This window comes from Heptranchias perlo, chromosome 33 (genome assembly GCF_035084215.1).
Source record: "Heptranchias perlo isolate sHepPer1 chromosome 33, sHepPer1.hap1, whole genome shotgun sequence".
NCBI lineage: Eukaryota > Metazoa > Chordata > Chondrichthyes > Hexanchiformes > Hexanchidae > Heptranchias > Heptranchias perlo.
Window position 1 is genome coordinate 13,175,392 of NC_090357.1, and position 14,256 is coordinate 13,189,647.

A 14,256-nucleotide genomic window follows, 5' to 3' on the forward strand; every position below is an offset into this window, starting at 1 on the left:
TGCTCAGTAGAGTATTGAACAGCAGATCTGCCCAGTACAGTATTGAACAGAGACCTGCCCAGTACAGTATTGAACAGAGACCTGCTCAGTACAGTACTGAACAGAGACCAGCCCAGTTCAGTATTGAACAGCAGGCCTGCACATCACAGTATTGAACAGCAGATCTGCCCAGTACAGTATTGAACAGAGACCTGCCCAGTACAGTATTGAACAGAGACCTGCTCAGTACAGTATTGAACAGCAGACCAGCCCAGTACAGTATTGAACAGAGACCTGCTCAGTACAGTACTGAACAGAGACCTGCCCAGTACAGTACTGAACAGAGACCTGCCCAGTACAGTATTGAACAACAAACCTGCTCAGTAGAGTATTGAACAACAGATCTGCCCAGTACAGTATTGAACAGACCTGCTCAGCACGGTATTGAACAGACCTGCTCAGCACAGTATTAAACAGACCTGCCCAGTACAATATTGAACAGCAGACCTGCTCAGTACAGTATTGAACAGCAGACCTGCTCAGTACAGTATTGAACAGACCTGCCCAGTACAGTATTGAACGGAGACCTGCTCAGTACAGTATTAAACAGCAGGCCTGCTCAGTACAGTATTGAACAGCAGATCTGCCCAGTACAGTATTGAACAGAGACCTGCTCAGTACAGTACTGAACAGAGACCTGCCCAGTACAGTATTGAACAGAGACCTGCTCAGTACAGTACTGAACAGAGACCAGCCCAGTACAGTATTGAACAACAAACCTGCTCAGTAGAGTATTGAACAACAGACCTGCCCAGTACAGTATTGAACAGACCTGCTCAGCACAGTATTAAACAGACCTGCCCAGTACAATATTGAACAGCAGACCTGCTCAGTACAGTATTGAACAGCAGACCTGCTCAGTAGAGTATTGAACAGACCTGCCCAGTAAAGTATTGAACGGAGACCTGCTCAGTACAGTACTGAACAGAGACCTGCCCAATGCAGTATTAAACAGCAGGCCTGCTCAGTACAGCATTGAACAGCAGATCTGCTCAGTACAGTATTGAACAGCAGACCTGCCAAGTACAATATTGAACAGCAGACCTGCTCAGTACAGTATTGAACAGCAGACCTGCCCAGTACAGTATTGAACAGCAGACCTGCCCAGTACAGTATTGAACAGAGACCTGCCCAGTACAGTACTGAATAGCAGGCCTGCTCAGTACAGTATTGAACCGACCTGCCCAGTACAGTATTGAACAACAAACCTGCCCAGTACAGTATTGAACAGAGACCTGCCCAGTACAGTATTGAACAGAGACCTGCCCAGTACAGTATTGAAAAGCAGACTTGCTCAGTACAGTATTGAACAGGCCTGCCCAGTACAGTATTGAACAGACCTGCTCAGTACAGTATTGAACAGACCTGCCCAGTAAAATATTGAACAGCAGACCTGCTCAGTACAGTATTGAACAGACCTGCCCAGTACAGTATGGAACAGAGACCTGCTCAGTACAGTATTGAACAGCAGACCTGCTCAGTACAGTATTGAACAGCAGGCTTGCACAGTACAGTATTGAACAGCAGACCTGCCCAGTACAGTATTGAACAACAAACCTGCTCAGTAGAGTATTGAACAGCAGATCTGCCCAGTACAGTATTGAACAGAGACCTGCCCAGTACAGTATTGAACAGACCTGCTCAGTACAGTATTGAACAGACATGCCCAGTACAATATTGAACAGCAGACCTGCCCAGTACAGTATTGAACAGACCTGCTCAGTACAGTATTGAACAGCAGACCTGCCCAGTACAGTATTGAACAGACCTGCCCAGTACAGTATTGAACAGCAGAACTGCTCAGCACAGTATTGAACAGCAGGCCTGCACAGTACAGTATTGAACAGCAGACCTGCTCAGTACAGTATTGAACAACAAACCTGCTCAGTAGAGTATTGAACAGCAGATCTGCCCAGTACAGTATTGAACAGACCTGCTCAGTACAGTATTGAACAGACTTGCCCAGTACAATATTGAACAGCAGACCTGCTCAGTACAGTATTGAACACAGACCTGCTCAGTACAGTATTGAACAGACCTGCCCAGGACAGAATTGAACAGCAGAACTGCTCAGCACAGTATTGAACAACAAACCTGCTCAGTAGAGTATTGAACAGACCTGCCCAGGACAGTATTGAACAGCAGACCTGCTCAGTACAGTATTGAACAGCAGATCTGCCCAGTACAGTATTGAACAGAGACCTGCCCAGTACAGTATTGAACAGAGACCTGCTCAGTACAGTACTGAACAGAGACCAGCCCAGTACAGTATTGAACAGCAGGCCTGCACATCACAGTATTGAACAGCAGATCTGCCCAGTACAGTATTGAACAGAGACCTGCCCAGTACAGTATTGAACAGAGACCTGCTCAGTACAGTACTGAACAGAGACCAGCCCAGTACAGTATTGAACAGCAGGCCTGCTCAGCACAGTATTGAACAGCAGACCAGCCCAGTACAGTATTGAACAGAGACCTGCTCAGTACAGTACTGAACAGAGACCTGCCCAGTACAGTACTGAACAGAGACCTGCCCAGTACAGTATTGAACAACAAACCTGCTCAGTAGAGTATTGAACAACAGATCTGCCCAGTACAGTATTGAACTGACCTGCTCAGCACGGTATTGAACAGACCTGCTCAGCACAGTATTAAACAGACCTGCCCAGTACAATATTGAACAGCAGACCTGCTCAGTACAGTATTGAACAGCAGACCTGCTCAGTACAGTATTGAACAGACCTGCCCAGTACAGTATTGAACGGAGACCTGCTCAGTACAGTATTAAACAGCAGGCCTGCTCAGTACAGCATTGAACAGCAGATCTGCTCAGTACAGTATTGAACAGCAGACCTGCCAAGTACAATATTGAACAGAAGACCTGCCCAGTACAATATTGAACAGAAGACCAGCCCAGTACAGTATTGAACAGCAGAACTGCTCAGTACAGTATTGAACATCAGACCTGCCCAGTACAGTACTGAACAGAGACCTGCCCAGTACAGTATTGAACAGCAGGCCTGCTCAGTACAGTATTGAACAGACCTGCCCAGTACAGTACTGAAAAGAGACCTGCCCAGTACAGTATTGAAAAGCAGACTTGCTCAGTACAGTATTGAACAGACCTGCTCAGTACAGTATTGAACAGACCTGCCCAGTACAATATTGAACAGCATACCTGCTCAGTACAGTATTGAACAGCAGACCTGCTCAGTACAGTATTGAACAGACCTGCCCAGTACAGTATGGAACAGAGACCTGCCCAGTACAGTATTGAACAGCAGACCTGCCCAGTACAGTATTGAACAGCAGATCTGCCCAGTACAGTATTGAACAGCAGACCTGCCCAGTACAGTATTGAACAGCAGGCCTGCTCAGTACAGTATTGAACAGCAGATCTGCTCAGTACAGTATTGAACAGCAGACCTGCCAAGTACAATATTGAACAGCAGAACTGCCCAGTACAGTATTGAACAGCAGAACTGCCCAGTAGAGTATTGAACAGCAGACCTGCTCAGTACAGTATTGAACAGCAGACCTGCCCAGTACAGTATTGAACAGCAGACCTGCCCAGTACAGTATTGAACAGCAGACCTGCCCAGCACAGTACTGAACAGACCTGCTCAGTACAGTATTGAACAGATACCTGCTCAGTACAGTATTGAACAGACTTGCCGAGTACAATATTGAACAGTAGACCTGCCCAGTACAGTATTGAACAGACCTGCTCAGTACAGTATTGAACAGACTTGCCCAGTACAATATTGAACATCAGACCTGCCCAGCACAGTATTGAACAGACCTGCTCAGTACAGTATTGAACAGCAGACCTGCCCAGTACAGTACTGAACAGTCCTGCTCAGTACAGTATTGAACAGAATTGCCCAGTACAATATTGAACAGCCAACCTGCTCAGTACAGTATTGAACACAGACCTGCTCAGTACAGTATTGAACTGACCTGCCCAGTACAGTATTGAACAGCAGACCTGCCCAGTACAGTATTGAACAGACCTGCCCAGTACAGTATTGAACAGCAGACCTGCCCAGTACAGTATTGAACATCAAACCTGCTCAGTAGAGTATTGAACAGCAGATCTGCCCAGTACAGTATTGAACAGAGAGCTGCCCAGTACAGTATTGAACAGAGACCTGCCCAGTACAGTATTGAACAGACTTGCCCAGTACAATATTGAACATCAGACCTGCCCAGCATAGTATTGAACAGACCTGCTCAGTACAGTATTGAACAGATACCTGCTCAGTACAGTATTGAACAGACTTGCCGAGTACAATATTGAACAGCAGACCTGCTCAGTACAGTATTGAACACAGACCTGCTCAGTACAGTATTGAACACAGACCTGCCCAGTACAGTATTGAACAGACCTGCTCAGTACAGTATTGAACAGACTTGCCCAGTACAATATTGAACATCAGACCTGCCCAGCACAGTATTGAACAGACCTGCTCAGTACAGTATTGAACAGATACCTGCTCAGTACAGTATTGAACAGACTTGCCGAGTACAATATTGAACAGCAGACCTGCTCAGTACAGTATTGAACACAGACCTGCTCAGTACAGTATTGAACACAGACCTGCTCAGTACAGTATTGAACAGACCTGCTCAGTACAGTATTGAACAGACTTGCCCAGTACAATATTGAATATCAGACCTGCCCAGCACAGTATTGAACAGACCTGCTCAGTACAGTATTGAACAGATACCTGCTCAGTACAGTATTGAACAGACTTGCCGAGTACAATATTGAACAGCAGACCTGCTCAGTACAGTATTGAACACAGACCTGCTCAGTACAGTATTGAACACAGACCTGCCCAGTACAGTATTGAACAGACCTGCTCAGTACAGTATTGAACAGACTTGCCCAGTACAATATTGAACATCAGACCTGCCCAGCACAGTATTGAACAGACCTGCTCAGTACAGTATTGAACAGATACCTGCTCAGTACAGTATTGAACAGACTTGCCGAGTACAATATTGAACAGCAGGCCTGCTCAGTACAGTATTGAACACAGACCTGCTCAGTACAGTATTGAACACAGACCTGCCCAGTACAGTATTGAACAGACCTGCTCAGTACAGTATTGAACAGACTTGCCCAGTACAATATTGAACATCAGACCTGCCCAGCACAGTATTGAACAGACCTGCTCAGTACAGTATTGAACAGATACCTGCTCAGTACAGTATTGAACAGACTTGCCGAGTACAATATTGAACAGCAGACCTGCTCAGTACAGTATTGAACACAGACCTGCTCAGTACAGTATTGAACACAGACCTGCCCAGTACAGTATTGAACAGACCTGCTCAGTACAGTATTGAACAGACTTGCCCAGTACAATATTGAACAGCAGGCCTGCTCAGTACAGTATTGAACAGCAGACCTGCCCAGTACAGTATTGAACAGATACCTGCTCAGTACAGTATTGAACAGACTTGCCGAGTACAATATTGAACAGCAGACCTGCTCAGTACAGTATTGAACACAGACCTGCTCAGTACAGTATTGAACACAGACCTGCCCAGTACAGTATTGAACAGACCTGCCCAGTACAGTATTGAACAGTAGACCTGCCCAGTACAGTATTGAACAGACCTGCTCAGTACAGTATTGAACAGACTTGCCCAGTACAATATTGAACATCAGACCTGCCCAGCACAGTATTGAACAGACCTGCTCAGTACAGTATTGAACAGCAGACCTGCCCAGTACAGTACTGAACAGTCCTGCTCAGTACAGTATTGAACAGAATTGCCCAGTACAATATTGAACAGCCAACCTGCTCAGTACAGTATTGAACACAGACCTGCTCAGTACAGTATTGAACTGACCTGCCCAGTACAGTATTGAACAGCAGACCTGCCCAGTACAGTATTGAACAGACCTGCCCAGTACAGTATTGAACAGCAGACCTGCCCAGTACAGTATTGAACATCAAACCTGCTCAGTAGAGTATTGAACAGCAGATCTGCCCAGTACAGTATTGAACAGAGAGCTGCCCAGTACAGTATTGAACAGAGACCTGCCCAGTACAGTATTGAACAGTGACCTGCCCAGTAAAGTATTGAACAGCAGGCCTGCTCAGCACAGCATTGAACAGCAGACCAGCCCAGGACAGTATTGAACAGAGACCTGCTCAGTACAGCACTGAACAGAGACCTGCCCAGTACAGTATTGAACAGCAGGCCTGCTCAGTACAGTACTGAACAGCAGATCTGCCCAGTACAGTATTGAACAGAGACCTGCCCAGTACAGTATTGAACAGAGACCTGCCCAGTACAGTATTGAACAGCAGGCCTGCTCAGTACAGTACTGAACAGAGCCCTGCTCTGTACAGTACTGAACAGAGACCTGCTCAGTACAGTACTGAACAGAGACCTGCCCAGTGCAGTATTGAACAGCAGACCTGCCCAGTATAGTATTGAACAGAGACCTGCTCAGTACAGTACTGAACAGATACCTGCCCAGTTCAGTATTGAACAGCAGGCCTGCTCAGTACAGTATTGAACAGCAGATCTGCTCAGTACAGTATTGAACAGCAGACCTGCCAAGTACAATATTGAACAGCAGACCTGCCCAGTACAGTATTGAACAGCAGACCTGCCCAGTACAGTATTGAACAGCAGACCTGCCCAGTACAGTATTGAACAGTAGACCTGCCCAGTACAGTATTGAACAGAAGACCTGCCCAGCACAGTATGAACAGCAGACCTGCCCAGTACAGTATTGAACAGCAGACCTGCCCAGTACAGTATTGAACAGCAGACCTGCCCAGCACAGTATGAACAGCAGACCTGCCCAGTACAGTATTGAACAGCAGATCTGCTCAGTACAGTATTGAACAGACTTGCCCAGTACAATATTGAACAGCCAACCTGCTCAGTACAGTATTCAACACAGACCTGCTCAGTACAGTATTGAACCGACCTGCCCAGTACAGTATTGAACAGCAGACCTGCTCAGTACAGTATTGAACAGCAGGCCTGCACAGTACAGTATTGAATAGCAGGCCTGCACAGTACAGTATTGAACAGCAGACCTGCCCAGTACAGTATTGAACAACAAACCTGCTCAGTAGAGTATTGAACAGCAGATCTGCCCAGTACAGCATTGAACAGAGACCTGCTCAGTACAGTACTGAACAGAGACCTGCCCAGTACAGTATTGAACAGCAGGCCTGCTCAGTACAGTATTGAACAGCAGATCTGCCCAGTACAGTATTGAACAGAGACCTGTCCAGTGCAGTATTGAACAGAGACCTGCTCAGTACAGTATTGAACAACAGACCTGCCCAGTACAGTATTGAACAGCAGACCTGCTCAGTACAGTATTGAACAGACCTGCCCAGTACAGTATTGAACAGAGACCTGCTCAGTACAGTATTGAACAGCAGGCCTGCACAGTACAGTATTGAACAGCAGACCTGCCCAGTACAGTATTGAACAGACCTGCTCAGTACAGTATTCAACAGAGACCTGCCCAGTACAGTATTGAACAGCAGACCTGCTCAGTACAGTATTGAACAGCAGGCCTGCACAGTACAGTATTGAACAGCAGACCTGCCCAGTACAGTATTGAACAACAAACCTGCTCAGAAGAGTATTGAACAGCAGATCTGCCCAGTACAGTATTGAACATAGACCTGCTCAGTACAGTATTGAACAGCAGGCCTGCTCAGTACAGTATTGAACAGCAGATCTGCCCAGTACAGTATTGAACAGAGACCTGCCCAGTACAGTATTGAACAGAGACCTGCCCAGTACAGTATTGAACAGAGACCTGCCCAGTACAGTACTGAACAGAGACCTGCCCAGTACAGTAATTAAAAGCATACCTGCTCAGTACAGTATTGATCAGACCTGCCCAGTACAGTATTGAACAGACCTGCTCATTACAGTATTGAACAGAGACCTGCCCAGTACAGTATTGAACAGAGACCTGCCCAGTACAGTATTGAACAGCAGACCTGCTCAGTACAGCATTGAACAGCAGACCTGCCCAGTACAGTATTGAACAGAGACCTGCTCAGTACAGTACTGAACAAATCTGCTCAGTACAGTATTGAACAGAGACCTGCTCAGTATAGTATTGAACAGAGACCTGCTCAGTACAGTACTGAACAGATCTGCTCAGTACAGTATTGAACAGCAGGCCTGCTCAGTACAGTATTGAACAGAGACCTGCTCAGTACAGTATTGAACAGCAGGCCTGCTCAGTACAGTATTGAACAGCAGGCCTGCTCAGTACAGTATTGAACAGAGACCTGCTCAGTACAGTATTGAACAGAGACCTGCTCAGTACAGTATTGAACAGCAGATCTGCTCAGTACAGTATTGAACAGCAGGCCTGCTCAGTACAGCATTGAACAACAGATCTGCCCAGTACAATATTGAACAGCAGACCTGCTCAGTACAGCATTGAACAGAGACCTGCTCAGTACAGTACTGAACAGATCTGCTCAGTACAGTATTGAACAGAGACTTGCTCAGTACAGTATTGAACAGACCTGCCCAGTACAATATTGAACAGCAGACCTGCCCAGTACAGTAATGAACAGAGACCTGCTCAGTACAGTACTGAACAGATCTGCTCAGTACAGTATTGAACAGAGACCTGCTCAGTACAGTACTGAACAGATCTGCTCAGTACAGTATTGAACAGAGACCTGCCCAGTACAGTATTGAAAAGCAGACCTGCTCAGTACAGCATTGAACAGCAGACCTGCCCAGTACAGTATTGAACAGAGACCTGCCCAGTACAGTATTGCAAAGCAGACCTGCTCAGTACAGTATTGAACAGCAGACCTGCTCAGTGCAGCATTGAACAGCAGACCTGCCCAGTACAGTATTGAACAGAGACCTGCTCAGTACAGTATCGAACAGCAGGCCTGCTCAGTACAGTATTGAACAGCAGATCTGCTCAGTACAGTATTGAACAACAGATCTGCCCAGTACAGTATTGAACAGAGACCTGCCCAGTACAGTATTGAACAGAGACCTGCTCAGTACAGTATCGAACAGCAGGCCTGCTCAGTACAATATCGAACAGCAGGCCTGCTCAGTACAGTATTGAACAGCAGATCTGCTCAGTACAGTATTGAACAACAGATCTGCCCAGTACAGTATTGAACAGAGACCTGCCCAGTACAGTATTGAACAGCAGACCTGCCCAGTACAGTACTGAACAGACCTACCCAGTACAATATTGAACAGCAGACCTGCTCTGTACAGTATTGAACAGAGACCTGCTCAGTACAGTATTGAACAGAGACCTGCTCAGTACAGTACTGAACAGATCTGCTCAGTACAGTATTGAACAGCAGGCCTGCTCAGTACAGTATTGAACAGATCTGCTCAGTACAGTATTGAACAGACCTTCCCAGTACAGTATTTAACAGAGACCTGATCAGTACAGTATTGAACAGAGACCTGCTCAGTACAGTACTGAACAGATCTGCTCAGTACAGTATTGAACAGCAGGCCTGCTCAGTACAGTATTGAACAGATCTGCTCAGTACAGTATTGAACAGACCTTCCCAGTACAGTATTTAACAGAGACCTGATCAGTACAGTATTGAACAGCAGACCTGCCCAGTACAGTATTAAACAACAAACCTGCTCAGTAGATTATTGAACAGCAGACCTGCCCAGTACAGTAGTGAACAGAGACCTGCCCAGTACAGTACTGAACAGAGACCTGCCCAGTACAGTATTGAACAGTAGACCTGCCCAGTACAGTATTGAACAGCAGATCTGCTCAGTACAGTATTAAACAGCAGACCTGCCAGTACATTATTGAACTGCACACCTGCTCAGTACAGTATTGAACAGCAGACCTGCCCAGTACAGTATTGAACAGCAGACCTGCTCAGTACAGTATTGATCAGTAGACCTGCTCAGTACAGTATTGAATGGATTGGTTCAGTACAGTATTGAACAGCAGACCTGCTCAGTACAGTATTGAACAGCAGACCTGCCCAGTACAGTATTGAACAGCAGACCTGCCCAGTACAGTATTGAACAGCAGACCTGCTCAGTACAGTATTGAACAGCAGAGCTGCCCATTACAGTATTGAACAGAGACCTGCCCAGTACAGTATTGAACAGCAGACCTGCCCAGTACTGTATTGAACAGCAGACCTGCCCAATACAGTATTGAACAGGAGGCCTGCCAGTACAGTATTGTAAACAATTTTACAACACCAAGTTATAGTCCAGCAATTTTATTTTAAATTCACAAGCTTTCGGAGACTTCCTCCTTCCTCAGGTAAACATTTACCTGAGGAAGGAGGAAGTCTCCGAAAGCTTGTGAATTTAAAATAAAATTGCTGGACTATAACTTGGTGTTGTAAAATTGTTTACAATTGTCAACCCCAGTCCATCACCGGCATCTCCACATCAGTACATTATTGAACAGGAGGCCTGCTCAGTACAGTATTGAACAGCAGACCTGATCAGTACAGTATTGAACAGCAGACCTGCCCAATACAGTATTGAACAGGAGGCCTGCCCAGTACAGTATTGAACAGCAGACCTGTGCTCACTCATTGCAGAATGTGACTTGAGGTGGACCTGAGGAAAAAACAGAACTGTCCCACATTCACCTGCACCAGCCCAAAGACTAAGAGCGGCTGTTGACCTGTAAAAGAAAGACTTGCATTTATATAACATTGTTCATGACCTCAGGACATCCAAAAGTGCTTTACAACTAATTAAGTACTTTCGAAGTGAAGTCACTGTTGTAATGTCGGGAACATGTCAGCCAATTTGTTAAACAGCAAGGTCCCACAAACAGCAATGTGATAATGACCAGATAATCTGTTTTAGTGATGTTGGTTGTGGGATAAATATTGGCCAGGACACCAGGGAGAACTCCCCTGCTCTTAGTTCAAAATAGTGCCGTGGGATCTTTTACGTTCACCTCAGAGGGCAGACAGGGCCTGTGTCTAACATCTCATCCGAAAGACGGCATCTCTGACAGTGCAGCACTCCCTCACTACAGCACTGACGTGTCAGCCTGGATTATGTGCTTAAGTCTGTGGAGTGAGACTTGAACCCACAATTTCCTGACTCAGAGGTGAGAGTGCTACCACTGAGCCACAGCTGACACTACCTGGAATAGTTTAAATAGTGTGTCTGAAGATGGGCACCATTAAGCAGCGTGGATTGAATGCTGATGTAATCAGTATAACAGGCACAGTCCCCCAGTACTGTGAGGACTGACATTTGCCCCTTTTCTTTACAGTAAGGAGCCGCTGTTCTTGTTTCAAGGCAACTTTGGAGGCCAAAACGCACCATTACAATTAACTGTCCACAGCTGACGGACATTAACAAAGTGAATTCAAATTGTTCATGAGTGAATCAGTCCACTTGCACCCAAATACCATTCTTTTATCAGTAATAGTCAGCTACAAGGAATTCATATTTGAAAACAGATATGATTATCTTATATACAAAGTTCAGATATATGTGCATAATTGCAATTTAAACTTTGCGACCTCATAATTTATCTGTATGTGTAGTACAATTCATACTGAGATTATCTTGGAAAAAATGTAACAGAGTGGTGCAAGACACAGGATTGCCCACAGAACGAGTCTCTTCTTCGGAGAACATTTACTCTTAAAGGTGTGACTACCTTTTGCCTGAGAAAATATCTATCTTTCTCAGAATCTATTCAATTTTCCATCCTTCAAGGCTTCATGTTTTCTCAATTTACTGAAGCTTAAATACAAATTATGTATTAATTTTTTATACACTTGTTGGTCTTTATATTTATTTATACTTTGAACCAACTATTATTGGTTTGAAAAAAGAATTCTCCTACAAAAAACAAATATGATGCCACCTGGTGGATAGTTTAAGAAAGTGTCTAAAAAGCAAGAACACCGTCAACTCAGTGTTGGAAATAGATAATTTATTCAAACAACTTCTTTAAAATGTTAAAAATAAAAACAGACATGAGATTTAATAAGTTATAAATATAATGATGGCACGCTTGAAGCTTTTAATTAGATATGTGCACAGGTACAATTAAGTAATCAAAAAGGCTAATGGAATGTTAGCCTTTATCTCAAGGATGTTGAAATTCAAAAGTGAGGAAGTGATGCTTCAGTTGCACAGAGCCTTGGTCAGATCCCACCTGGACTGCTGCATTCAGTTTTGGGCAGTGAAACTCAGAAACGATATATTGGCTTTGTAAGGGGTACAGTGCAGATTCACCAGAATAATATCAGGGCTTAAAGGGTTTAATTATGAGGACAAGTTGCATAAACTTGGTTTGTATTCGCCTGAGTTTAAAAGGTTGAGGATGATCTAATTGAGGGATTTAAAATGATAAAACGATTGGAAAGGGTCGATACAGAGAAACTATTTCCTCTGGCGGGAGAATCCAGAACAAGAGGGCATAATCTTAAAATTAGAGCCAGCCCATTTAGGAGTGAAATCAGGAAGCACTTTTTCACACAAAGGATAGTGGAAATCAGGAACTCACTCGCCCAAAAGACCATGGATATTGGTCAATTGAAATTTTCAAGACAGACATTGATAGATTTTTGTTAGGTGAGGGTATCAAGGTTTATGGAGCAAAGACGGGTAAAAGGAGTTGAGGTACAGATCAACCATGATCTAATTGAGTGGTGGAATAGACTCGAGGGGCTGAATGGTCTACTCCTGTTCCTATGTTGCGTTATTTTTTTTGCAAGATTAGACCAACACTGCCATCTGGCGGTATGTGCTGGTGGTGTACCTGTTAGTCTATATGAATGCGTTTTGTATCTTAAGGATCAACATCTTTAAACGAAACATAAAATTTATACTGCATAATAATTTGCAGTCTGTTATATTAAGTATATTGTTCGTCTTTATTTCTGCACGTGAAACAACTGATTTCCTCTTGTAGTTATTGAATGTTTGAGAAGCCTGGACTTACTTTCATAATCTACAAAAGCAGCATTTTTAATCTATTTACATCTTTCGGCCAACAATTTATATTAAAATATATATGCTGTGCTATAAGACTCTGTATAAATCCAAGTCATTTTTTTTTATTGAAAGCACTTCTCAGTTAATATATTATAATAACTAAATTATAATAAATTATATATTGCAGAATTCTTAGACAATAGTACCACCATGTGGCAAATTTCGGAACTCTTTAGCGAAAGTCAAGTTCTAGTGGGAATTTCTGGGAAAGAGTCGGTGAGTAATGGGCAGGTATATAAAATAGGTGAACACTTGAACTACAAAGTTAAAACAGAAATCTAGAAAACTGGGACAGGACATCGAGGAGATTTGATTCATAAAGTAACTTGATTTCTTTTTTGAAAAAAAGGCTGGCAGGTGAAAGACAGCCCGACGCTACCCCAAAAAGCCAGTCCCGTGAGTGTTCGCTCTGTAAATCTCTTGACTCGGTGCTCGCTTTGATCGATGGGGCCAGCAGCAGCCGCTCGAGTGATTTACAGCGCGTCGCTGGGAATGAAGTTTGCCTGCAGCCGGTTAGATTTAGTAGACTGACCGACACGTAAACACTGAGCGTTGCTTCCACAAATTGAAGCAGTCTGCAGTGGAGCCGTTTTGGTCGGGAGTCTCAAACTGTCCCATATTTAAGTAATTTAAAAGAAAGGGAAGCGTGCTGAGCAATCCCTGTTTATGCTGCGCTAGTACAGGATTGTATTCAATGCGAGCCTGTATGTTTCACTGATTAATTTCTGGAAATGATATAGACAAAAAGAGAGGAAATGTCTCAATCTACACCTGATCTTAATAAAGATACTCTTAGTTGACAGGTGAGTGACTGCAGCTCATAGTCGCGAGCCCACTTATCCTCTCGATGATACGCACAACAGAATTCTGAACTGTTTTATATTCAGGTTACCATATTAAAGAGGTATAATTTATCCACTTTGATAATGTGTTGAATCGATTTATTGAATTACTAACATCGTGCCATATACGGCCCAATGCCATAAGTGGTCGCAATTCTGAAGAAGGATTATATTTTGAGACATTACCTTTTCCCCTTATCTACACAGAGAGTTATGGGGGAAGAGTAGGGGAGTGGGACTAATTGGATATCTCTTTCATAGAGCCAGCACGGGCACGATGGGCCAAATGGTCTCGTTCTGTGCTGTAAGATGCTGCCTGACCCGCTGAGCGTTTATTCATGTTTCACGAACCGCTTGT